This window comes from Motacilla alba, chromosome Z (genome assembly GCF_015832195.1).
Source record: "Motacilla alba alba isolate MOTALB_02 chromosome Z, Motacilla_alba_V1.0_pri, whole genome shotgun sequence".
NCBI classification, from domain to species: domain Eukaryota; kingdom Metazoa; phylum Chordata; class Aves; order Passeriformes; family Motacillidae; genus Motacilla; species Motacilla alba.
In genome coordinates, this window is record NC_052046.1 from 6,872,309 (window position 1) to 6,898,969 (window position 26,661).

The 26,661-nt window shown below is 41.8% G+C and overlaps 1 protein-coding gene and 1 long non-coding RNA gene across 22 annotated transcripts in view; one reads left to right on the plus strand and one right to left on the minus strand.

Annotated features, from left to right (window-relative positions):
- LOC119696209 overlaps positions 1-6,471 on the minus strand; it is a 125,283-nt gene extending 118,812 nt beyond the window's left edge. For all 3 annotated transcript variants that reach the window (XR_005255541.1, XR_005255542.1, XR_005255540.1), the window contains exon 1: positions 385-6,471. This is a non-coding gene — a long non-coding RNA (uncharacterized LOC119696209). The remainder of the gene's footprint in view (positions 1-384) is intronic.
- Positions 1-26,661, plus strand: part of CELF4 (CUGBP Elav-like family member 4) — a 710,045-nt gene that overhangs the window by 249,023 nt on the left and 434,361 nt on the right. The window lies entirely within an intron of this gene.

Sequence of the window (26,661 nt, forward strand, 5' to 3'; positions counted from 1 at the left end):
ATGCTAATTCTGCTACAACCAAATTCCAGGTACTATTTCTTATGGAAGGTCTTCCCTCTCTCTTTCTTCTCCTCCTCAGAGAGATAGCCTTCCCTTCCCTTCCCTTCCCTTCCCTTCCCTTCCCTTCCCTTCCCTTCCCTTCCCTTCCCTTCCCTTCCCTTCCCTTCCCTTCCCTTCCCTTCCCTTCCCTTCCCTTCCCTTCCCTTCCCTTCCCTTCCCTTCCCTTCCCTTCCCTTCCCTTCCCTTCCCTTCCCTTCCCTTCCCTTCCAAAAACTTCCCTTCCAAAAACTTCCCTTCCAAAAACTTCCCTTCCCTTCCCTTCCAAAAACTTCCCTTCCCAGAACTTCCCTTCCCAAAACTTCCCAGAACTTCCATCCTCCCTACCCTCAGTGTGTGAACTCCAGGAAGACCAGGCTCAGAAGAAAGCCAGGCCACAGAAAGCACAGATCAGTCCACAGGAGAGAACAATCGGAACTCCAAAGTCAGTTTCTGAGACCGATTTTATCCTGGTGCTGCCTTTGCCGCTGTGGGATTTGGGGAGGAAGCATCTGGCAGTGGGTTCTCTTGTACGCTCTCTATTCCCTCTGACTGTTCTCTGCATCTGAGTTAGATGGTGATGGTGTTTGTATTTCTCCTCTTCAAATGCACATCAGCATTTCAAATGAAACTTCAGACCACCGCAGTGGCAGCCTTTTAAAAGGATACAGCACGAGATTCCTCTGTCTCCTCTCCTCCGCTGGAGAGCAAAGGCAAACCAGAAGAGGGATATTAATGTGCAAATTAGCGCAACCTGACTGGCTCCAGATTGCTACTTAGAATTTGCATATTAATAAATGTTTTTGTGACAGCATTTAGCAGATCAAGAAGGGCAGAGATTAAAAAAAGTCAACAAGATTTTTAAGCTTTTCCTTTATATTCCCTTCTCCTTACACTCGCAGCCTCCTGTATATATCTATATCTCCTTATACCATATCCATATGTGCTTAGGTTGCATATCTATAGGTCAATGCATGTAAATCTGCCCAGCTCTTGACAGATGTGAGATTTGCAGAACTGCCCTGCGTGAAGTTGGAAAAACAGTTCTGTGCTGGAAGGAGAGCAGGCAGCTTTGCCTGTGCGTGTATTTGAATGAGTGTGTTTTATACACACACACACACAGAGTTAGAAAGATAGATGTAGGAACTGGACAGTCTCCCTCCCCCACCCCCCTTTCAAATCTTTTTCCAACAGGCGCTTTTATCCCATTCAGCTGAATAAATTGGGACTCTTGAAACTGTGATCTTGACAGATGTGAGCTTTTTTTCTGAGCCGCATTGGAAAAAGATAGATAGTGAAAACCTCCAGGGCATTTGGGCTTAGTGGAGCCAGTGAAAAGGGTTATTTCCAAGCATGCTGAATAATGCATCCCTCTGAATTCCTTAGTTCTCTCTTTCTGTCCTCCTTTCTGTCTTTCACTCTTTCTTCCTTTAAATGCTTTGTGGATGAAATGTTGAATGCCCTCCCAGAGTTCTTCCACCACCACGGGAAAGTTGCGATCAAAATCTTACCAAGCAACAGGCCTTTAAAGTATCTCATGTGAGTAGTCTGTGGGGGTCAGAAAAAGAGGGGGGGGGAAATGAACAGACAGATAAACAGAGCAAGTTACATGTACATAACTGGTGCATTAAAGATATATTTCCCCATTTCAGCTAATTAGTTGTCACATCAGTCTTAAGCAGAGAAACTGGCTGATAGCCAGACTACATTTTTTTTCAGAAATCTCTGAGTCAAGAACATATGTTCAAAGAGACTCTCACCCCTATTAGATTTGTCTCCCTGGCTTATTTTTGTTTATCTATGACATGTTTATCAAAACAAGAAATAACTTGAAATTATCTCATTGTCAACTCTTTTCTTTGTTCTCCTCAACTTTCTTTATCCTTTCCCAGTTGGAGCTTGAATTTTGTGCCAGTTGGTCAAGGCAGAATTACAGTTTGGAGTGAGGAGAAACCCAACTTCAGATTTAATGGAATAAAATGTAAAATTTCTATATGAAACAAAAGAAAAAATGTAATTTCTTTTAGGATAAATGTGAAATGCTTTGTTCTTGCCTTGCTTCATACAAGACAGACGTTGGAAAGTTATGTAATTATTGTTTGGTTTTGTTTTTTTTTGTTAATTGAACCCATTTTGGGGCCTTTTTTCCTTCCTTTTTTAAAACAAAGGCATTTTGAAAAGAAAAGCCCAATTTCCAAATACGAAAGTTTTGTTTTTTCCTTTGGCATTTCCACCATAAAGCACTTTGTCTCTGACTGCATTGAAATGCAGTGTTTTGACATTTTGCTGTGTGGATGTCGGGCTAAGTGTCTTGCCTGAAACCACAGAGGGAATTAAGACCACATCTCTTGAGCCTTTGGTTAGCCCTTAACCACTGAACCATCCTTCCTCCTAGCAACCCCTAGGAATTCTTGAGCAAAAGTGAGGCCATGGACAACAACATGGAGAGGGACACATCCCTGTATCAGAGGCTCATGAGCAGAGACAACCCCAAGCGGTTTGCGGAGAAGGGTAGGCATGTACCCCCCACGCTGGAGTTGGCATCATCTGTCTTTTTGCTATGCCTCCACTATAAAAACAAAGATTTAAGAGAAGCACAACAGTGGCGCACACACCCTTGGGCCACACATCAGTGAGTTTGCTGGCGAGAGCAAAGCTGCCGTGTCTCTGCAATGTTTTTGTCAGGATTATCTGACTCCCAGTCAAGGTGCAAACAAACCTGAGGTCTTCTGTCAATAGCAGCGTGTGAGCTGAGAATCTCAATGTCTTCTGAAAGAAAGTTTGGGAGTTTTTCCAGGAAAAAAAAAAAGTGGGGGAAGGTTTCTATACCAACATTCAGAAAGTCACTAGAAGAGTCATAGTGAAGTGAAGACAAAATGAGAGTATCTCTTGATTTGTCTTTTTTCAAGTATTTTATTTGGCCTGGTTTTTAACATCTCAGATAGCCTTTACTGCTTCTCTTGGGAACCTAGTGCCTCATCTCATTTCCATGAGTCTTCCTCTATTTTATCCTCCCATGGTGTCACATAATAACTCCTTGCAATAAACCACCATTAGTATAAATTACTTCAGAACTTCATGGTTCTGGTTCTGGTTCTGGTTCTGGTTCTGGTTCTGTTTCTGGTTCTGGTTCTGGATGGCATTTGCATGGTCATGGTCAATCATCCTGGTACTGCTCTCCTGCAGCCCAAAATCCCTCTACAGCTATCTGAAAACCAATTGCAAGTACCTAGCTCCTGAGAGATGAGAAAATTGGACTCCACACATCCATACAAAGCCTGTGACACAACTGTAGGTTTAGATGACAGCCAATGACAGTCTTGATTGCCTTGATCCTAAGTCAATTCATTTGACCCAAACAGAATTCACAGATTACCTTTTTCACCTTATTCCTTCCTTATTCCCTGTTTCTTGCTCCATCCCAGTTTTTACCTCTCTTTCTAGTTTTCCCTCTTTTCAGAGTATCCTGAAGCATTTTGTCCCAGCTGCCCGCCATCAGCCCATCATCTCCAGTAGCCCATAAGAAGCACCACAAAATCTTCAGAGGCAAGTCTTTGGTCTTCACACAGGCTTCTCCCTTGTGTGGGGGAGGTAGAAAAGAGAGGGCACAAAACATTTCTGACAGGCATCAGTTACATTGCTTTATTTATGGCTAGAAGGCAGTTAAGGGCTGAAGATGTAAATAAGATCTTTGCGCAGCAGAAGGAATGGGGCTCAGTTTCCTTTGTTATCCAATCTCTCTCCTTTCTCTCATCACATCCTTTTTGTAGATTATCCTATGTCTAATATAAAAAGGTGAACATACTTCAGTTTTCTCTCAAAAGAGGTTTACAAAGCTTTCCTTCACTCAGCTGTCTAGTCTCATAAACATCCACAGAAAGTAATGTCTTTTTTTTGTCTTGAAGAATTTTCTTTCTCTCACTCTGTCAAATTTGGTTAAAATTGCTCAGCTGCTATAAGAAATATTGGCAGAGAAAGAAGGGGACAAAGAGATAGGTAATAAACATAGCACAGTTCTGTGAATCCTGTTTCCTTAGGAAAACCGGGTAAAACAGGATGTTCAGGATTCAGCCAGGTCCTATGATGGACTGGATCACAGCCTCTTACTGATTCCTTGTGGGCAGGTGTCAGAGCTTTGTCTTGGAAATGATCATTGTAACTGGGTGTGCTGGATGGGTTCATCCTCCCTGGATGTGCTGAAGGCAACAGCACAAAGTACTGTACCCTTTGTCTTCAGGTCCTTTTATAGAGTCATAACATTTCAGATGCCTTGAAATTTATGCCTCTATGTCCTGAAACATACAGTATTTCAGTATGTCCTGGAAAAACGCATAAGCTTTCTTTTCCCACTTTTCTGACTTCACTTCTCCCTCTTTCTGTCTTCTTTCATGCTCAGTCAGCCTCTTTCTCGCCTCTCTCCGGTGTTTGTCAATAAATATTCAATTAATGCTTTCCTATGATATAGATCTATGGGTGCTAGATAAGAACTTCTTCACAGGTAGAATGGTGCTGCTAAATCTGGCAGCTAATTCTATGCAGATGCAGAAAGTCTGCTGGAAGTGACTTTACAAAATGGAGTGCTCAAGCATCCCTGTTTTATTTTTTAATGCAGATGAGAATTTAAAAGCCTGTGTTTTCTACAATTAATTTTATGTACTATTCTTTTCAATTATTTATGTTCCCTGAATGATAAATGGGCTGGTGGAGGGGAAAACAACACTCAAGGTAGTGGGAATCTGTGGAAAGAATTCTTTTTCCTCATTAGTTATTTATTTATTTTAGACTGGAATAGCAGCCCAGATGATAATTAAGAGAATGTGGGCCCTAGATCAACAGGTCAGAGGAGATCTGTTTATCACCTAGCAAGGCTCAGAGGAAAACAACTAAAACAGAGGATGGAGGTTTAATCATAATTTTGCCACAGATTTATTTAATGTGCTTTGCCAAACCCTTAACTTCCCACTTGCGAATGGGAGGAGATAGATGTTTTTTGCAAAATAGAAATGGATAGCACAAGTAAGCACAAATTCTGCAGCTGATGAAAAAGCAAAACTTTCATGGATTCACATAGACTTTTCTTGCATATATCAATGTTGATCCTGAGCCTAGGTGAAAGCTGCATTCATTAGAGTCATGTTCATCCAAAGCCAGAAAAGTAACCCTGAGGTAACTTTTGATGTTGGAAGCAGGAGAGAAGTGTTACAGGATGCATCCATAGTTTCTCTGGGCAACCTATGTCAATGCCTCACCACCCTCACAACAGAGAATTTCTTCCTAATATCTGATATAAATCTACCCTCCTTCAGCTTAAAGCCATTGCGCTTCATGCTACCTCTACAAATCCTTGTGAAGCATCTCTTTCCAGCTTTCTTGTAGTCCCTTTAGGTACTGGAAGATGCTATAAGGTCTCCCTGAAGTCTTCACTTCTTCAGGCTGAGCAACTCGAATTTTCTCAGCCTGTCTTCACCTGGAGACCTGGAGAGGTGCTCCAGCCCTCTGGCCAATTTAGTGACTCTCCTCTGGGCTCACTCCAACAGATCAACATCTTTCTTGTGTTGGGGGCCCTGAGCTGGGCAACATACTCCATTTTTTTTTTTTTTTTTTATGCTTTTGTGTGAATTCTTGGCATAGCACTTACACAGAAATACAAACGTGCTGAGGAGAACAGCCTTCCTCAAGAAAGCAAATGCCTGCTCGAATCAGTGGGCATTTGAAGCCTCTGGGGAGAGAGCCTTACCCTCTCTGGTTTCCAGTCCATTTCCAAGGCTTTTGGAAAAGCAACAGGATGGCATCTGGGGCCTTTGAGAAATTGATTCTAAAGATGTAAGGGGATTATTTTAGAGCAAAAGGGAGGAGACCCCATTAAAATAGCAGTGAAATGGAAAGGAAGCTGAATAAATGGAGATGTGTTAGGCTGAGCGTTGTTTGAAGTGAGACATTTTCCTTGAGATATTGATTGGGTTTTTATGCCATCCTTAACCTAAATCAGATCCTTAAAAACAAACAAAAGCAACCCCGAGTAAAAAAAAATATACAAAAACCAAAACCAATGAACAAAAAAAATAAATAAAAAATATGTAGAGGGTTATTTTAGGACTGAGAAGAACAGCCAGGATTTTCCTTCTGCACATTCTGCTTCCCTAAAATAGTAGTTCTTGCTTGTAAAAGAGACATCTTGGCAGTAATGTATATTATTTTCTTTCAAGTTCATTTATAAGGTTAAAATCAAAAGGTTTGTGAGTTCTGGATGGAATTTTTTTCTCCTTTCTAAATTTATTTCAGCATAAAAGAGTTGAGTTGGAAGGAAAACAATGGAGGTAAAAATTATGCACTGGAAAGAACTAGGGATGAAGCCACTTGAAAAATTGCCAACTTTTAGAAACAAATTCGTACTAATTTTAGAAATTTCAAACAGTTTCACAAATGTATTTTTATTCACAGTTATCCCATTGTGCTTTTATGGTTCTTTAAGAAAGCAGGGCAAGGTGGGGGTGGGAGAATGGTAGATCAGAGTAGAGTCCTTCTCCTAGTTTGGGAAAAATAAGGTGAGCAATATGGTCAATTTTATACAGATTAGAGTTTATTAAAGTTACAACTAGAAAAAATCAGTTATTAATTGAGAATTATACTGCAGGTATAAACTGCCTGGTTTACAGGGTGTCCACAGGGACATTTGAAGTAATCTCTTCCACCATGACCTTCAGAGATGACTGAAACTATGGCCCTTGATACACTAAAACAGTTCCTTCACAAAAAAAAAAAAAAAAAAAAGCCAGGAAGGAGAATTTTAAAAAAAAATGAGATCCATCAGACTTATAGCATAAATGTTTGTCTTTGTCATAGAGGCTGTTAGATTAGTTCAGCTTCCATAATCTATTTAATTATTGTCTTTAATGGGACAGCCATTAAGCAAACTAGTTACTTTCTGCAAACATAATGAGAAGTATCTGCATTTTTTGCACCAGCCTGCCATCTTCTGAACCAAAATTGTGTACTCATCTCAGTGACATACCACTCTTTCCAGAAGAAATGCTGTTATGAGATGGAGAATGGGAATGATTTCACCACTCTATCTATTCCATCACTGAGCTCCCTTAACAGTGGAAGATAACAGCTAGAGAGAAACTAGAGTCTTCACCCTACTCTTCCCTTTTTTTGAGTCTATTGCACCACTGTCAGTGCAGTTTGTGATTTGGGTGTTGAGGAACACTCAGAAGGTAGGGATCAAGCCGAAGCTGCAGGTTCATTTTTTTAGTGGCAAACAGGATGTGCTAATGAAGCACTATTTCCCTGTTTGTCTCTGTGGCTGGAGAGGGACTTATTCCACTGATATACTTAAAGATATGTGGTTTGGAGACCCTGTTGCTTTCTACTGAGATAATAATTAGGCAAATTGAACAATTACCAAAAGAAAGCTGGGAAATGTAAAGGGGAGACTCTAGATCTCAGCGCAACCTGGACCTGACCTAAATCCCACTACACCACTGAATTTACTTATGACTGGTGGCACTTGTTTTTTTAAACTTCTTTCTGAGTGTTCTTCCTTGTTGTCTCTGTTCTTTCCTTTTCCTGCAGATTTTTTCCTGTTTATTGTGTTCCTAGAATAAGAAGGGATCTGGAAATGTTCAACTCCTGGGAGGGGTTTTGACCCAGTGGTTGCTAGGTGATTAGATGTTTTGATGATGGGAAGTCATATAAACTGATAGCAAAAGCAGTATCCAAAATACAGCACAAGCAAGTGTGAAAATATGTGGGTGATGAGCCTCTAATTTTACACTTCTCATCTTTCCACATGAGGCTGTGAGTTTACAGCTTGCGTGGATACTATCTAGATGCCTGTTGTATGAGGATGAGAGGTGCTAGAAAAAGGTAAGACTATCTTCAAGAATAAATCCATAAACTCCCCTTAGTTGCCAGTTACGGCAAGAAGCCAACCATTAGAGCTCCTGATGAGGGTGAGGAAAACTGAGGAAAACTGCTCAAAATGGTGCCCCATGCCCCAAAGTGGCTTCAAACACATTGGTAGAAAACAACATTCCAGAAATAAACTTTTTTCTTCTACTTCCCCCTACCCCCTGAGTGTGATTAGTTCATCTTAATTCACCATTAAGGAAGCAGGAAGCCATGAGGCAGAAGGAACACTACAATGCCAGGCTGCTATTTCTTGCTGAGTAGCAACAGGCTGCAGAGTGGACATACAGCTTTTCCTGGATGTGGCAAAAGGTTTCTTTCAGCCCCTAATTTGCAGTGTCAGAGTAACCCATTATCAAGACGATTAAATTTAAAGAGACTGCAGTAAATGCTAGCATACAGAAGACATCAAGCATCATTAAAATGTAATTGGAAGCAAAGCTTAATGAGGTAAAAGGGAAAAAAAATACCCAGAATCCTTTAGGGTTTTCTGCCCCCCCCTTAACTTGCTTTGCCTGAGCCAGCAACTACTGTATTGAAAATTATAACATGCAAGCTGCATTTTTATTTGCTGTTCTTGCAGCAGCTAAAACGGCACAATGTTTAGTGTAGCTTGGCAATGAGCGTATAAAGTTATATTCCCTGTAATATTAGACTAAAGGAAGGAATGCTTCTGCTTTCTCAAAGTCTAAAGTTTCTTGTAGAAGCAAAGCTAATCTGGTTTCACTCATCTAGGGCAGACAATAATGGCCAAATGGAAATGTGTGCCTACAGTTTTGCACTGATCTGTAGATAGCAGTGAGTTTTGGAGCAGCATGATTCCAGCTTTCCTGAGGACAACAGGAACAGTGAGACAGGGGAGCACAAAAATTGAAAAAGATCGAGAGGGAAGCAGCAGTCATTGTACCTGGTAAGCCAGAATGAAACTGCAGTGCCTCTGGTAGGGATGTGGATGGTAAATGTAATGTTTGTATAGGAGGTAATAGCTCAATAAGGCAGTGGGCTGGTTTCCCAGGTCCTTAAAGGCTACTTGCTACAAAGCATCTGCAGTTCAGCTGGTACTATTGTGATATGTGCTGGTAGGGTTCTCTGGAGAGAGGGTTGTTGCATTCATCTCTGTCTTGCAGCAAGGTTGAGGCCAAGCCTAGACTTTGTAAAGGCTGAGTTGGTGTGAGTCCAGCTTCTTTTTTGTTGTTGTTTTTCTTGGTTAGGTTTTAGTTTTGTTTTTTTTTTTTCTTTGTTTTTCTTTTCTCCCTAAGACATCAAGTCAACACATTTTGTACTTTTTTTCTGGAGAAGGAAACAGACTGGCTCAGTTGGCTGCATATCACTATCTGGGCCTGTGTTAATGGTTGTTCTCCTTGTACACAGCTGCATATTTCCTGGAAGCACCACCATTTCAACTGAAGGCCCACACAGAAGTGGGTTAACAATACAAATATTTTTCACAAAACCATCTGATCCACCTAGGATGCCAAGACCTGGCCCTTAAACTAGCCAGATATACTAGTCTCATTTTGATCCAGGATGATTTTATTATTTTTTGTTTGATGTTGTCCTTTAAATCAAAACTCTTCAGTCACCAATGGTGACTCTAAAAGAGAATTTTGTACCTTTGTTAGAGAATAGAAAACCTGGCCTCCAGAGAAAGCTGCCTGAGCTACAAATAGAGCCCCAAGCCTGCAGTGTGTGTTGCAGCTCTGCCCTACCAAACACCATTCACTATCTCTGTTTCATTTACAAGAATTCACACCCAGCCTTGTGTGTTAGTTGTTTTTGTTTTTGTTTTTTTTTTAAAAAAGGTTTCCAAAAGCAAGAAAGTGACCTCAGAGCTCGGGAGTGATTTCCAAGCAATGTCTGCACCAGAGGGGGCTCTGAGGTACAAATGCCTGAGCTCATTTGGAGCCAGCAGATATGTCCACACAGCAGCAAACCCAGCTGTCCCATCTCCTTATCCAGAATTGATATTTGCACCGGACTCCACTGTCCTCTTCCAGACAACCAAGAGAACTGACCCCTGAAAGTTTCTAGTATCCAAACATTCTCTGAAAACGTTGCCCTTCAACTTTTGTCTTTGCTTTTATTGCTGTTCCTATTCTCTGTCATGTCTCTTTTAATTTAAGTCCTCCAGGGAAAAGACACTCTTCCTTATTAGGAGCTTATACAATGTACAAAACAGCAGGGCTCTATCTTTTGCTCTCTAGGATCAAGCAAACAACCTGAAGAAATAAATTTTGTCAAAACATGTCAACAGAAGCTTGACTGAGTAGCACATCTCACTACAGTAAAGGAGGTGGTGTGCCTGATACAAAAGATTACAGATGAATCACTGCTTGTTTTTGTTGAATAAGATCCTCTTGCTTCCTTGCACTGTCGCATTTATTTTTAATTGCAGATGCAATGTCAACTTAATTCAATATGGGGAGTGATTAGTAGAGTATAACCTGAAAGAACTGGACAGGTAGAGCACCCTTAAGGATCTTAGCTGGGCTGCAATTAAATAGAGGTCGAGTATTTGAATAAGCTTCAGATTAAATTTTCCCTTCATTTTCTGAGTTGCTCTTATTGGCCAACTATTTTACACTGCCTAAAAATGTAAATCTTCAAGTCTCCAGCTGCTCAAACAAGACCTTTCACTGACACAGTGTTGTCTTTAGATTGAAAAAAATGCATAGTTGCAGGAAGCTGGCCATTGAATCTTTCATTCTCCTGCCTTCACTAGAAGAATATTTGCCTTCTCATGAGGAAGTAAAGAGGGAAAAAATATATACATATATATATATATATGTATGTATATTGCTAGACTCTTCTGGTTTAATACTGAATATAACTTTTTTTATTTTTGGTGTCGCAAAACCCTTCTAGTAAGGTCTCCAAATGTTCTTTTCTTCAGTGCTCATATGTGAAGTGCCATTGCCCTTTTTAGGCCCAAATGTACATCTGTGACAAACTGAGTCAAGTTTGCTGTTTTTACCTTTCTTGGGCAGCTTCTTCTAAATAACTACAAGGGGTTGGGGAAAGTTAGAGCAATAATCCATTTCATAGTATGCCAAAGAATAAAAGAGGAAACCACTAGATTTTTTGCTGTGTTTTGGCCACACCTTTCACCAAGGTTGAGATTGTGATGCCAACACTTATAAAGGCTTGAAGTTTGGATTATTTGGATTTGGACAGTATTAAAAAGTACAAAGAAGATGAGTTGACATCTTCACTGCCTGCAAAGGGCTCTCTATTTTCAACAGATTTTTAAGGAGATGTTGTGTGTCTTCAAGTTGAATATGCTTTTGCTGCACATAATTGAAGAGAGTCTCTCCTTTTTTTTTACATAAATTAGATCCGAAGGATCTCTACAAATGATGCAGCAAAGTTCTGTGTCTCAATGTGCTGTTTTTACACGTCATGCTAAGCTTTGTAGGGCAATCCTCACTATACTACACTTCTTGCTAAAAATAGGAATATTATGTACTAGAAAACTGTAGTTAATTTTTTTTCCATCAAAAATGTGTTTGACTTTCTGAAAGGGGGAAGCTGAGGGATGGAGTTGAAGGTTTGTTGCCCCTTTCAGGAGTAGCTGGTACATTTTAGGAGATTTCAAATTCTTATTTCATGTCAATTTTCAAAACTTTCATTAGAAAGAGGAATTGAGGGAAAAAGAGAACATTATTTTTGATCAACCTGTGTGACAGTGAAATAAGCTCTAAATTTAACTATACTGGCATAAATTATAATAGATTTCCATGTGGTACTACAACCTCAAACATGAGTGCTGTGAGTTTTGGACAGAGTGTGAAAATTTTTTTTGGTTTCATATTATAACATTTTACAATATTATAGAGTGAAACTCAAGATTTCAATTTTAATCCCTGTGTACTGTGGGAACTCTTGGAGGGTGAAATAATTTTACTCCTAGATTTCAGAACCAGAGGTTTTGCTGCAGTTGAAAAGCACTTTGGGCTATCTTGGGATTTTCATTTTACCAGCCGAGTCCTTTATAGAGATTAACCATTGTACACTTATAATTTGGCAATGGCAACACTGAGCTTTATACCACTCAGTTATAGATAAAGTCTCAGCCCTAAACAGTGGCCTATCAAAAATGAAGTTGTATAATAATACCTGGGGCTCTGGGTAGACTGTCTAGAAATATTTACAAGAAAGATCAGAGGTGAAGGAGACGAAAGAGGATAACAGTTAGGAACCACTCATGTTTTGCCTTCCCTGTACCCAAAAAAAAAAAAAAAAAAAAAAAAAGAAAAAAGAAAAAAAGAAAAAAGATAAAAAACCTCTGTATACACATTATCATAGAAATAGATTGCCCTGCAGCTGCTCCACTCCAGATATATTAACAGCTCTGGGATTCAAGAAACCATTGTACAAGCATAAGCTTAAAGCCATCAGAGTGACCGCAATGGACTTTTTCATTAACAACAGGATCACAGAGGAAGAATTTACTCAGGCGGAACAATTAAAAAGCATGGAGCTGCAATAAAAGGGAATGAGACTTCAACTCTTTCTCTGCCTCTGTCTTTAGGACTCTTTCTCCCTTCCTGACTCTCTCTTTTTTCCTCCTTCTCTCTTTCTCTTGTTGTTCTAATCCAGGGCTCCCAATGGTCTGGCATTACATCTTCCCTTGAATTAGCATTCCCATTCCCCCGGGAGGGCTGCTGTGGTGATGACTAAGGGAAGGGGTGATAAATGTTAACAGAAACACTTTTGCAGAGTGCTGATTTTTCTGTTTGTAAAGCATGCACCTGCACAAAAGATGCCGAGTGAGAGAAAATAACTCCATCTCCATGGGAGACAAGCGCACCCGGAGACACACACTTACTTAACATACATTACAGGGATGCCCTGTAGTAGTATCACACTGGGACTTGTATGGCAGAGCAGGAAGAGGGAGAGGGAGAGGGGAGGAGAGGTGCAGAGTGGAGAGGATGTTTGCTTTGGGGTTAAGGCTATAGCTCATGTTTTGTATCACTGGCACACAGCCCCATCACCCCTTCCTTCCATGACCCTGTGCATCTCTCTTGCTTGGTGTCTCAGTTTGTCAGCGTCAGTGTGTTCATGAAGTGGGGGTGGACAGCTGGGGCTAAGGGAATTTGAGTCCCTGAATATCAGCCACACTCTAAGGATGCATCTTTTCAGAGCAGTTAAGTTCAATTCTGTATCCCCACTTTTTTACACGTGGAATTTTAGGGGAAGGAGGGAGCCCATAGGTGATAAATTTGACACTGGGGTGGTTCCAGTGCCTGCAGGGTCTGTATATGAAGATTAAGATGAGCAACTAGAGCCTTGTCCCACCTGAAACTGCACTCCACTCCACTCCTGCCCCACACCAGGAGCCCTAACACAGAGACATATCAGTACACCTCCCATCATATCACCTGAGTGGTGAAAGAAAGGAGAGTGGGACTGTGGCCTCCCACTGGGGTATCCTCATCTTCAAGAGCCGGAACTGCAGGAGCTGTAACTTCTTAAATAAATGTAATAGATTCCGCTTTGGTATTGGAATAAAAATGATAAATATGAGCAACACATCCACGTTTGATGAATTGCTGTGCTAAATGTTCTCATGCATATGTCTGAACCACTTCCTGAGTCACCCACTCTTGGCAACATCTACTTTTGGGCTCTCTATTATTCATGGCCATACTGTATTTGCAGCATTTTTAGCTGAATGGACAAAGTAAGGCCATGGACATTTTCTGGGAGAAAGGTCAGTGCACTCCCCATATTGTAGATTCAGAAAAAAAGTAAAAAAGTTGTTCAGGCCAATGATGGATGCAGAGAAACTTGGGAGAGGTATGGCTTGCTGTTGATTACAGCTATGATAAGGACTTGGTCTAATAATACTACACTACAAGGGTCTACTAGGCTGCCACAAACTTTGGATTAGTTTGGAAGCCTGTGTCAAATTTTTTCATGATAGTAATGAATTTTGGTCTTTTTTTGGAATTACTATTGCAAACAATTATATTATAGAATGGAGGGAAATACTGATTATTTTTTTCCTCTGTATGTGTATGAGTCACCTACATTAGGAACAAGCAATGGAGGTATTAACATATTGTAAAAATTGTAAAAGTAAAGAAGGCTAAACCTTTCCTTCTTTAGTTGAAGTTCTTCTTGGAGTACTTCTTCCCTTCTCTCAGACATGGTTGGAGAGGGTGTATACAACCTGATACTGGTGGTTTTTTAATGAGGCAGCAACTCAGTTTCTCAATATTGTTGTACATGTCTAGGAAGGAAGGAAGGAATATTTTTAATCTGTTTCCATCTCACCATCAGGCTGGTTCTTCATCAGTGGGGTTCTTTACCACATGGGGTAATAAGGAGAGGACAGGACAACAAAGACCCAATCTCCTGCTACCTAGCAAGACAGGCTCAACACTCAGTTGGATTGAACAGTCCAAAGTTACAGTGGGTGTTCTGGCCCTTCTTTATGTGAAAATTTGAAATGAGCAAATTCAGAGCAAGCACTAGTTCATTGAACAGTTCCAGCCAGCAAATTTACATTAGAATCCTTAATGGCTATGCCTAGCACACTCCTTCAAAGGTTCTTGGAGAACATTGCATGGCCAAGATTGTGAAAGAACTGAGTTCTGAACTGGGCTTTCTAGGAGTCCTAAGAAGAGAAGCCAGGGTGCCAGTCTCCAGGCTTCAAACTGCAGAACATGCAGTTGTGAGATGTTGGTAAGGACATCTAAATACCCTGCTCAGAAGCAGCTTCAATCTTTGACAAATAGAAAGCACTTTGAGCCAGAAAAGCCACTGACTTCATTCAGAGAAGGGAGGGGAAGAGAGGCAAAGGCAATGTTTAATTAGGAAGCTAATTTCATGACATCATGCCTCCTGGCCTTTATTCCATTAATGAAGCTGAAAGTAGGCCACAAACTACAGGGATTTATTCTTCCCTATTGGGACCATGTTATATCTGTCTGTCTGCTTGCATGGAAAATGCAACATCATTCCCAGTTGTTAACTTACTCCATAAACATTCACCATTCACTCTTCTTTTCCTGTACTCTCATTTGTACTGCATGCCTAATGCCCTGTATAAATTGCCTCTCTCTGTATATTAATGTGAGCATATTTTTTTTCTTTTTCTTATTATATTTTCTTAGAGCAATGGGCATAGGAAGAGTGGAAACAGACATCTCTGAGGATTTACCTGTGGGCTAAGCTCAGAGTATAAGGGCTGTGTCCCAAGATACTGAGAGGTGCTGAAATAGAAATTGTGAGATGGGAGAGCAAAGAATTAATGTTGGTTTTACCTGTACTGTGGGATGAATACTGAGGATCTGATAACTCAGCCCTTGTGTGCAGGGGGAAGAGGGAGAAAAGGACAGTGAAAATTAGCTGGAAGCATGCTTGGGATAGTGCAGACTAAAATGCCTCGAGACCTGGCTCGTGCCCTGACTCCAGGCTCCTGGTGTTTTATGATAACGAATCTGTAGCAGTGCCTGTCTCCCCCTCTCCCCAGCGTCTGCTGCTCCCCACAGACAAGGCAGTGGAGCAGAAGGCATGTCTGCTCCATGCTGCTACAGCTCACAGCCCGGGGTCCTAACGCAACATGCAACAGATGCCAGGTCTGGTTCCTGCTGGAGCCATTCTCTGTCAAGACATTGGGAAAGGAAGCGTCTTCAGCCCTTCTGCCGTCACTGTGGGTTAGAGGGGAGCGGTGTCTGAAGTCAGCCCTGTATCAATCACCACAACTCCTAAAACAGGACAGAGAAGGACATGTTTGGATAATATAAGCAAATAGCTCCAATGGCCAGCTGCCATGAGCAGGGGCAATGTCATCCCCTGCCCTTATCTGCATGTTTGCGCTCTCTCTGCTGCGCCAGAGTAGCACTCATCAGGCTTGAGGGTTTTACAGCAATCATAGAATCAGAGAATATCTGGAGTTTGAAGGGACCCACAAGGATCATTGAGTCCAGCTCCTGAAGAGCTCCTGAGGTGAGCCAGCTCATGCAGCTGACCAGGTCTGGGGTGGAACACATGTAGTGTCAGACAAGCATCAGTGCTACCCTGAGAGTAGGGTAGGAATAAATATTTGTATGCTGCTGCCAAGAAATGTTGTCCCATGGATCTGCAGTGACAGTGAAGTCTTAGATCCCTTTCCCAGACTGCACAGAAACCAAAGTGAGGGCTGGGAAAGTAAATAAATGCTGTCATGAAATTACAGCATCTCAGTGCTGAAAATTGTGCTTTATACCCAAAAAAATGCAGTCTCTTAGCTCAGGCATGTACCCATTCTCTGTGTCTGAACAGTATCAGCACACATTACACCAAGCCACTCCACAGGCCTGCTCAGCAATCAGCTGGGTATATTCATAGATGTTAAAGCCCTGAGGACTACTGTGATAATCTGCTTTGACCTACATAACATGGGCTGGAGAAATTCACCCAGTATTTCCTGGAGTGAAAGGAATTGTTCTTCCCAGAGTGATTTCATTCAAAGTAGGGCTGAGTTGATTGTCTGTGTGTTTGTGTGTGCTTGTGTTTAGCTATGCATTATGTTGTACCTCTTTTTAATTCTTTCTCCATCTCCCATTAGTGGTCTTTTCCCTTCTTCTGAAGGCTTAAGTCCTTGAGGATTTAACAGTATTCAGAGGATTCAAAATTCAGAGTTGTGAGCATGACAACTGGAAATATCACCACGAAAATGTGTTTAGTTCACCTCGGAAGATAGGGCCATAACAGCATGTGTCATTCTCTGACCAACCACAGTGAAAAGCTGTGATTCAAATTTCAGATCTTCACCCACGATAATGGTTGAATAAACACCACTTTTGTTTGGTGCTTGACTGCTTAGGGACACCAGCAAACATTGATGAAGTCAGCACTGATGCTCTGTGTCACAAATTCCCTGCACGCAGTGAAAAGGGACAGTCTCAGATAGCACAGTCAGAACAGTCACATCTTGTCACAAGTTTCCTTTATGGCTGGCATCTGTGTTTCCAAAGCAGAGCACTTTTCTCTATCTGTCCTGCTCTGATTGTGGGATCAGCTGTCCCACACCTGCATGCAGCATGCAATCCAGTGGCCCCAGATTTGGGAAAGCTCTGTGTTTTCTGAGCTGGCAGACACCAATGGATGTATTTAGGCTGATGAAAAATATTTCAGTTTGTTCAGGCTCTGGCCTCAGAGATTGTATGAGTGATGTTTGCTGATTGTACTTGATGCTTCTGTGGAAAGGACTACCTCCTTTGCAAGGATTACACTGCCTTGAGAGATTATGAACTGGGTGCAGCCACCACTTAAAAAGTGAGACGAGGAAGGACTGGTTTCTCCACACCAAGGTATCCCTGTGCATTGCTTATTTTTCTAGGAAGGTCCTCTTTAAGCTGTAGTACAGATCTCTATTCTTCTTTACACAAAATCTAAGCTACCTTTTGGTTTATGCTTACAAACTATCTTTCATGTAGGTACTGGCCTGCTGCTTCCTGGACCAAGTAAATTTACAGCACAGTGCTGTTGCTTGTCCCTTTTCCTTGGGCTTTCTTCTATCAGATGGAGGTGTCTGATCAACATGTAGTCCACTGAGCAGCAGTGGAAGTCCCAGAGCAGGAAAGACAATGCTGTGTCATTTAGGACTTCTAGTGACAGCTCTTGAGCTAAATAATACTTTTTACCTGGTCCCTACCTCACATCAACTCTGACATGTAGGTCCTTCCTCTTCCCATGGCCCTGGGGCCCTCTGTCCACAAGCAGGTGAAGAATTCATTCTGGTACTCCACATGCATCTCTCTCCAGGGTCCTAACAGCCCTTCATCCCACAGCACACCCCCAACACTGACTGTCTTTGCCTTCCCATCCCAATCTCCAAGCTCCAAGCAGCCATAGCCTGCCCTGCTCCTGCCCCTGGGTGCGAGCAGCGAGCGCCGGGAATCAGCCCCGTCCCTCCTGCTCAGCAGTGCAGAGTGTTACGACAAGGTCAACCAGCCTGACCCTGGCGTGTTTCTTATAAATACATCCTCCAGTCACCAGGTCAGCCGCATAAAGACTTCTTTCTGAAATATGGGAACCTGACAAGTGCTTAGCAGACGGCCCGACATCCTGAATCCGGTCTCTGTGAGATTCTCCTCTCAGCAGCGCCGGCACATGCTGTTCTGATGGTGCGGTGCCAAGTGACTTCTGGGTCAGTGCTGATCTTTGGAAATAAGTCTCAGTGGGGGATTGATGACAGAGTTCTTCTGACCTGAGGGAAATCGGTAGGAGGAAGGCACAGACGTGGAGTTGGTCTGCAGGAGGGGGTGAGGAGGGGAAGGGGCGGGCAGAGGGGAAGGGGGATGGAAAGCTGGCGACTTGAATATTAAATCCTCTTGAGCCAGGGAGCATGGTGAGGCAGCCGAGCCTTTAACTCCCTTCCTCATGGGCTGTTTTCCAGGGAAGGAAAACAGCTTTAATCTGTTAGAAGAATCCCAATTTGTGTTTGAAAGCATATGTTTACGCTGGGAATCCAGCAAACGGCACTGCAGTGCTTAACTAGTAGGTCAATGCTGTGGACTGGGAATTCAGCTCTGCCTTCAGTCTGGAGAGTTTATCAACACAGATCTGAGCTGCCATGGTGGTACTGGGGAGCATCATCTGCACAAGGAAGGCCCAGAGGATGCTGCCTCTCCAAAAGGCTCACCTGGACCTGCCTTTGTTCTGAAAGCTGACAGGATTTGTGGGAACGGTGCTGTCCCTCTCTGTATTTACTGAGGAGCTGGGACCTCCCTTCTGCCTGGCCTGAGGACCATGGCTGGACTCAGCCCTGGCATTGGAGTTGTTGGTCAAGAGTTGTTAGTCAAACAGATGAAAGGGAGGCAACCCTTTGGCAGCTGTGACCTCAGGCAGGAGCCCACACTCCCTCCTTTACAAAACTAAAAAGAGCATGTAGAAGTCTCAGGAGGCATTTTGTTACAACAGGTCTGGATCTTGCACACCTTTTGTTGCTGAAAACCAGTAGTGTCCTCAGGAGAAAGTAGCACAAAACAGCTCCTGGGATGGCACCCTCTGTGTAAATGCTACAGTCACGGCGTGCAGAGCAAATTCATCCTTCACCCCACGGCTGCTCCCCTGCCCCCAGCATGGTTCCTGAAGGATTTCCTACAAGCTGCAGCAATACTTTACTCCGGTTTCTCATTTGAATCAGCAGGGCTCTACAAATGGTTTCTCCAAATGGAGGAACAAGAAACAGAAGGGTTTAACCTAAGATGTGAATTATGTTAGGCCAACCTCCAGCACAACCTCTCTGTTGACCTTACTGTTTGTTTTCAGCCAGGCTCATTTTGGTTTAGTCACTTAGGGACAGCCTCATTTGTGACAATGAGGGAATGTTTACTTTGGGTATTTTTATCAAGCAGGCAAAACCTAGTTTAAGAAAAAAAACCCAAAAAACAACACAGATAATATGAATTATCTCAGTGTATCTTTTCTCCTGAAAGATAACGCTGAAGTTATGATTTCCCCCTACATCCTATGTGAGAACACAGTGCAACACTGTACATGGAAGCACAATAGAATAGCAACTCCTTATTACTCCTCTCTTCTCAAAATCGTTCCTAACTTTGTCCCATAATACCATTCTTTATATTTAAAAGTGTGAGTGCAGGAACAGATTCTCAGCATTTCCATAAAAATTATATAGACAGGTACAATCTGCTGCAGGCAAGACAAAGAATACGTGATTTTCTCATTCTTTATTTGATTTGTCCAGCTATTTCTCGGCATGAGACAAGACAAGGCAGGAGTTTCCTTCATCTCTCATAGTAAGGAACAAGCATGCATCAAATAAGGAAGAATTTGTGGCCATCTCCCATGTGAGCGCTCTCTAAAAATGTGCCAAGGGAAGACCTCTGGGAGAATTATCACACACTGGGAGAGGGAGATTTGCACTGTAGTTTGGTTGCTTCTGCAGAGCCAGAAACCAGAACATCAGAGATTAAGTAAGATACCATGGCTGAAATCTAAAGTGGAGCTGCATCTCCCTCGGCAAAGACGTCTTTGCAGAGATCAGGAAAGTTTTGCTACTTTGGGATACTTGGAAGCTGAATTTGGAGCTTAGGCTTCAGGTAATTGATGAGTTCATATCCAGGATACTAAATCTCCTTAATTGCATGGTGAGTTTTAAGGAGTTTGGGCCAAGTCCCATGATATCATGGGAATACATTAGTTGACAGCTAGGGACAGAGGATTAATCCCAAGTCGTGAAGGCCTGGTGGTGTCTATTCCCAAACTTATTAGTCAGACTTGGAGTTACTTGTGTTTGGCATTAGGAAAGGTGCAATGAGACATAATTGGCTTCTTCTAACTCTATCCCGTAATAGGAGAACAAGGGGTGACTTGGTGAAATTAATGGCTGGTAAATTTAGAATAAATAAAAAGAACCACTATGCCATGTGCCAGTCCCCTGTGGGATTTACAGCCACAGGAGGTCATCGAGACAAATACTGTGGCTGTATTATTAAAACAGGCTAGATAATTTTATTACCATTAATAACGTTTACAGTTATGTAAGCTGAGATAATGAGGCTAATCAAATCTCATGCTTCAGGGCATAAACTGATTGCCTGCAGGGGTCAGGAAGAAGCTTCTTTTTCCCCACATGCAGCACTGCACAGCTGGCTAAGTGCTCTGCCTGGGGGCCACACCAGCACACTGGCTGTCACTGGAGTGGGTGGCTAAAGCCAGCATCATGCAGTGTCCTCATCCACGCTTTGCTGCCATCTCTTCTTCCCCCATGTGCTCCTGCTGTTTTGGTTCTGACCCTATCTCCTGGTGCGCCCCTCCTCCTCATTTCCTGAGCATCCTCTGCTTTCTCACTCTGTGCCCCAGGTTCCTCTCACTGCCTCCAACTGCCTCTTTCCATGCTGTCTGCACTTTCCCACCTCCTGCGCCACCCACACCTTGCCTCTGCACCCTGCCACAAGATCCAGCATGCTGGCTGGGAGCCCAGGCTAATAAGCCTGGCTCCATTTGTCTGACCCTGTCCAAAGCTGACCCTCTGAGGAACAAGAAAATGTGTTTGTGTGGGGTCTGGGGTTCATAGTAGAGGTTAGGAACCTGTGATATTTCCTGCAGTTTCTTTGCAGATATATTTTAATGACTTAGTGCCTTCCCTGGTAACACTCAACATCCTCTGCTGAAAAGTTTTTTGTAAGCAAAAAATGAGAGCACATTTGCTGAATGTCCAGAAAAAAAAAAAAACCAAACAAAACAAAACAAAAAACCGGCATCTCTTTCTAGGTGCGCAGAAAGACTCTGAGGAGAAAGGAGAGGTGATAAGGAGACAGGGAAGTGCTTTTGGATATCTCTTCTGGGGAGCAGGTGAAAATAGCAGTCATGTCATTGTTATTTTGGGTGAGATGGGGAAAGGAGAAGCGAGGGAGAAAGTGTCATTTAAGTCACATGCAGTGTTTTGGATCTGCAGTGATTACTCATGCAGATATCTATGCTGGCGTCTGACAGGCAGATGAACGGGCTTTGGGCTTGCAGAGCTGTGAGCAGGGGAGGTCAAACTCCAGGTGAAGGGGTTTGAGATGTTCCCTGCACTGTTATTAATTTGGCCAAAGCAGCCCTGTACCTGATAGCCCCAGGGGCAATTCTGCCTCCCCTGTTACAGCCAGAGAGGGGCATGGTGGAATCAAGGGCTGGATCTGGTTGCGTCCAAGGCTGCCTTTTCAGCACAGTGGCCCAAATTCTTCAGTGGCCAACACCACAACTAGTTATCAGGCCCACCATCTCACAAATTCTGCGGCAATCACTTGATCCTGTGATTTCCACTTCAAATGTATCAACAGGCAAGATGAGAACTTGAACACCTGCTAGGAAAGGACTTTAACAAAGTAAGTTTGCTCCTGTAGCAAGAGTTCAGATGACTCCAGGGCATACACAGAGTTGTGAGCAAAGCTGATGCACATTTGCTCTCCTCAGTCAGAATGGCGTAACATTTTCTTCTTTAGGCATCCTTCCCAATCAACTCAACTTGCTGGGAAAGACACCTCATGTTAAATACCCTGCTCAGATTTTGTCCCTGAAAATACATGTGAGAAGCACATTTTTCTCCCCACTTATGGTAGACCCCCTCCCCTCCAGGATCTTTGTTCACCTCAAACAAATTGGAAAGCTACAGGCTTTGTCAAACCCTGTCCTTGTTGTTGCAGAACAACCTCCTGTGTGAAATTTGAGGAGGTCTTTAATATAGCCACAATATGGGGAAGACCTCATCACTGAGAAAATACCTTACAGAACCAATCCTTATTAATGTAGACAGGTGCAGAATGTACCTTTCAATACCCCTTTCTAGCTGAATGCACTGAAAATTACTAGCGCTTTATGTAACTCCATTGGGGGCCACTAAAATTTCAGTTTTGCAATTAGATGCTATAACAGATATGTATAAAAATATATTATGGAGTTGGATTTTTTTTCTTGCCCTTCATTCTCTTTGATTAATCCTTATTTCCTTAGATTTCTCTTGCTCCCCTGCCTTCCCTGCCTCTGTAGCACATCGTCCTCGTGTCTAGTTTCACTTGATCCTCTCCCAGAAATGGTACTGCCAGTCCCAAAAATGTGAATTCCAAGAATCATTTGGACTGGGACTGTAGATGAGAGACACTTCCTTCTGCAAGTGAACGATTGTCCCAGGCATTGTTACCACTCACTTGGTAACATGCTTTTCTTCTTCTTGTCCACGTATATGCTCAGGGTAGAGATTGTCCTGATAGCTTGTATACCTTGGAGTATTTTGCAGAACATTACCCTGAAAGAAAAAAGTATTTGATTTCTGAGCTAAGGTTTACTGATTAACAGAAATATGAGGATCAGTCTTGGTGCAGTGGGGCTAATTCTTAAATATTTTAAAACCAAGTTTGCTTGTAAGAGGCCTTGATTTAAATTTATGGTCCACTTTCACACATAAAATGGTGGGTATGGGATTTTAACACCAAAAATTGGGCTCGAAAGCAGGAGAACTTGATTTAGAATTAGAAATTTAGAGAGAGCTGGACAGCTCTCTCTAAATAAAATATTTTTTAAAAAATAAAAAAAATTTAAAAATTTAAAATGTCATTTCACAGAGTCAGGGCAGACTAGAGAATTACTATGAGCAGCAGTAGCAGCAGTTGCCCCACTACAACCCCTAGGTAGACAGCCTAAATTGCTCTTCACAACAATGGTGTTTACTCCAATTTTCAGCTCCACTGGTGCAAATACACCAGAGGTTGTATGGTTACAGCTATCCTGGTGGCTGCTGAACACACAGCCACTTATCCTCCCCAGGATGGAAAACACTCTTTGCATCCAATCCCACCAGAAGCTCTTTTTCTTGCTAAACTATCTTCTGAGAAGTTCACTGGAAGATTAAATACCTCGTTCTGCTATCGCCCTCCCCTCTTTATATTTTTATCACTGTGGATGGCCCAACCTTTCCCTCTTAAAGCTGTGCTCAGTGGTAATATAAAACCCAGACAAAAGCACAGAAGCACTGAAGACAGCAGCCAAGTTAGAATTTAGGTTGCGTCCTCTGAGCTCCTTTTCGGAATACTGCAGGCTTAATTTGTTGTTTGAGCATCTCCCATATTTATAATAATACCCTCTATTAAACAACATGCCGTTAGCCATAATTTCCCGTGTGATTTACATATTTATTATTTTTATTTTTATATATACAGAGGGTGATTTTGTCTCTCAGAATCTACTGCTCTCAGATGGCTCTGGTTGTTGCATTATTATTTTTTTTCCCGTCCTTTACCAAATGATCAGAGACAGATTGCAGGGTTTTTTTGCTATTTTTTTTAATAGGGTGGCCTGGCTAAAGAAGGGTAGAGTGAAAATGGGTGCAATGCAGTAAACCTGGAATCGACACAAGGAACCCAGAAGGTCTGCTAGGTTCTTGCCTCATTAAGAACTCCATATCTGCTCACTGACTAACCTTGCAAATGAGTTCACGCTCAGTAAAGGAAATTGATTACTTTCCATTGCAATTAACATCTGGTCCTGGGTCAGATCATTAGGATAATTTGTTATAGAAAAAACCAAAGAAGCTAGCTACAGGGTAATAAAGTTTCTTCTGGACCCAATTAAAGATGCATTCTCTGGTTATTTTGCAGGACATCAGCCATCTCTGGGGGGTATTACCAGGAAGAAGGAAGCATACGGAGTGGACAATAGGTGGTGGAATGCCATATATGAGAAAGAGATATCAGGGGAGTCATTTACTCCTGCCTCTAGGAAACGCTCCCATTTGCAGTCTGAGTTTCAGAAATGATGTATGACATCTATTTGGTGAGGAATGCGCAGGGCTGAAGGGTTAGTAGGGACTGTGAATCTCATGGGGTTCTACTCAGAGAGGCTGTGTTCCTGTTTCGGACAGGTTCATAGATAAAAATAAAAACAAAATCTCTTTTTTAATTTCACAGCCCTGTTTGCTCTGAGACTCATAAAGATGTTGTCTTTCACTGGCAGAGTTTTCCCAATTTGAAAAAAAAACCTCTGAATCTTGCCCAAGAACTAATAAAGGGTTTTCTTGGATCGGAGATCTACTTTTTCTTTTCTGTTTCTTATATAAACCAAAAATCTAAGAAAGAAATCTTTAAACATATTCCAAATTTCAGTCCCATGTGTTGATCAAGCTAAAAAAGAAACAAACACCACCACCTAGAAAACCTAGTTACCATTCATTTTTCTTGCTACAACAGGTCTGCATGTCTCCAGGGAGAGCATTCTGGGAGCCAAAATGTCAGAAATGGAAACAATGCTGCTCATATTCGTAGCAGCAAATGCTCTTGCAACAAACCTGTTGGTGTCTGAGACTTTCTGGTGTTTCTTACACTTCTTTCTGTGGCCACATAGAAATTCATGGTGCCAAGGAGGCTCAAAAACTAGGTTTTCCTGCAGCACAAATACCATCTCCTACAAATGAGTTAAAGGAGAATCTTCACTAGCAGTAGAATGGATAAATAATGTTGTTCTAATTATACACCTGAAACTAGGAAGTGGCGTGTCAGAGTTGGGTGGGAATGGATTTTTTCCCCCACTAGAGAAGAGTTTTGGAGATAATTTTTGAGTTAATGTTTTTGTTCCAGCTGTGATGAAAAGTGAAATTGGGAAAATGTGGCAAATAAACATTTTCAGAAATCAAATTGGATCAGGTAAATATATTTTAAAATCATGAGTTTAAACTGTTTAGTTTTCTCTTCATCATACTACATTTATTCATCCTTTAGTTATGAACTACAATTTGAAAGCAAAAAGTAATTTTCTAGTGACATTCACTGAATATGTCCTCTTAAAATTATTGAATCATTATTAATTTCAGATTATAGAATGGAACGGTATTATTTTGTTGTTGAAGTTTTTATTTTCAATTTTCTCCCTGAAAGTTGAGGGATTTTCTTTGTTAGCAGATTTTTCTTGCAAGTACTTTCAGTTCTTTCTGACCAACAAAACACCAAAATGTGACTGAAGGAAAAAATCAGAACAAATCATGCCCGTTGAGAGAATATAGTACAGAGGTATAAGACTTTACTATATGCCACTCTTTTTGTTTATTAAGTTGTCCTAAAAAACAAAAACAAAAAAAAAAAAACCAAAACCAAAAAACAAAAACCTCTTAACTTTAAAAAGAAAATCAGGTTTTTTTTCTTTTTCTTTTTTCCCGGAAATTTGAGCCAGACATTGCTGATGGCTACAACAGTTTGGGTTGATCTCATTGCAGCACAGGATATGAGGGAGCAGAGCCTGGCTGAGTGCTTAGGTAGGACTCAAGTGATGCATAGACTTCATGATGGCTCTGTGCAGGAGATGTAAATATCGGACTCCAGTGGCTTTGAAGCATCTTGCTGATAATTCATATGGCTACAGATCTATAAACCTGCTGGTTCTCAGGCACCTTTGCCACAGCTATCCATGTTAATGGGAATGGGAAATGAAGCATATATTTTTCTAGTAATGGATAAACATCAGGAGGTCCAGGGAGTTTGAATTCTTATTAGAGAAGACTACTCTACTTGTGAAAAGCCCTTCCAACTCTGGAACAGTTTAGACCTAGATCACTGAAATCTGTGTAGGTGGTATCTGCTTTTTTTTTGGGGGGAGGGTCTCCAGTTTCAAAGCCTCTGAAAGCTAGAAGAGCCTGACATTTTTAAGATCTGGCTCGGGAGCTCAGTACTATAGTCTGACATCAGCTACTGTCCTGATGACCTTGTATTTATGTTTTGTGCTAAGATCAGTCTAAGCTTGTGGTCGTTTATGATGAGACCTCAGTCTCAACACAGTGAAACAAACCAATGGAAGTATTTTTCAAGCACATTAAATGCCCAAGTTATTTGTTTAAAGAAACTTGGCATTGGGTCAGATGATAGCCAGACTGTCTAGGCTGGGATTCATCTCAAGTGTAGACACCACATTACCTATATCTCTAAGCAACCTCTTCATTCCACAGAGAAAATTAGCACTTGCAAGAGGGTTTCCATACTAAAGCAGATATCCTGGGAGGTACCTGTTTTCCATCATTGCCTCTAAAGTCACCAATACAGCAGAAAAAGTTTATGTGTGGTAAAATGGTCAGGTTGAATGCTATCCAAAAAGAGTTGTCTGCCTACAATCTTCATACATCTCCATGTGACCCAAGGTTGATTTAGATTCTGTGGGTAGGTAAACAGGCCAGTTACTGAATTTACACCACAGTTCATCTCACCCCTCAGTGGACACTCACATTTCATC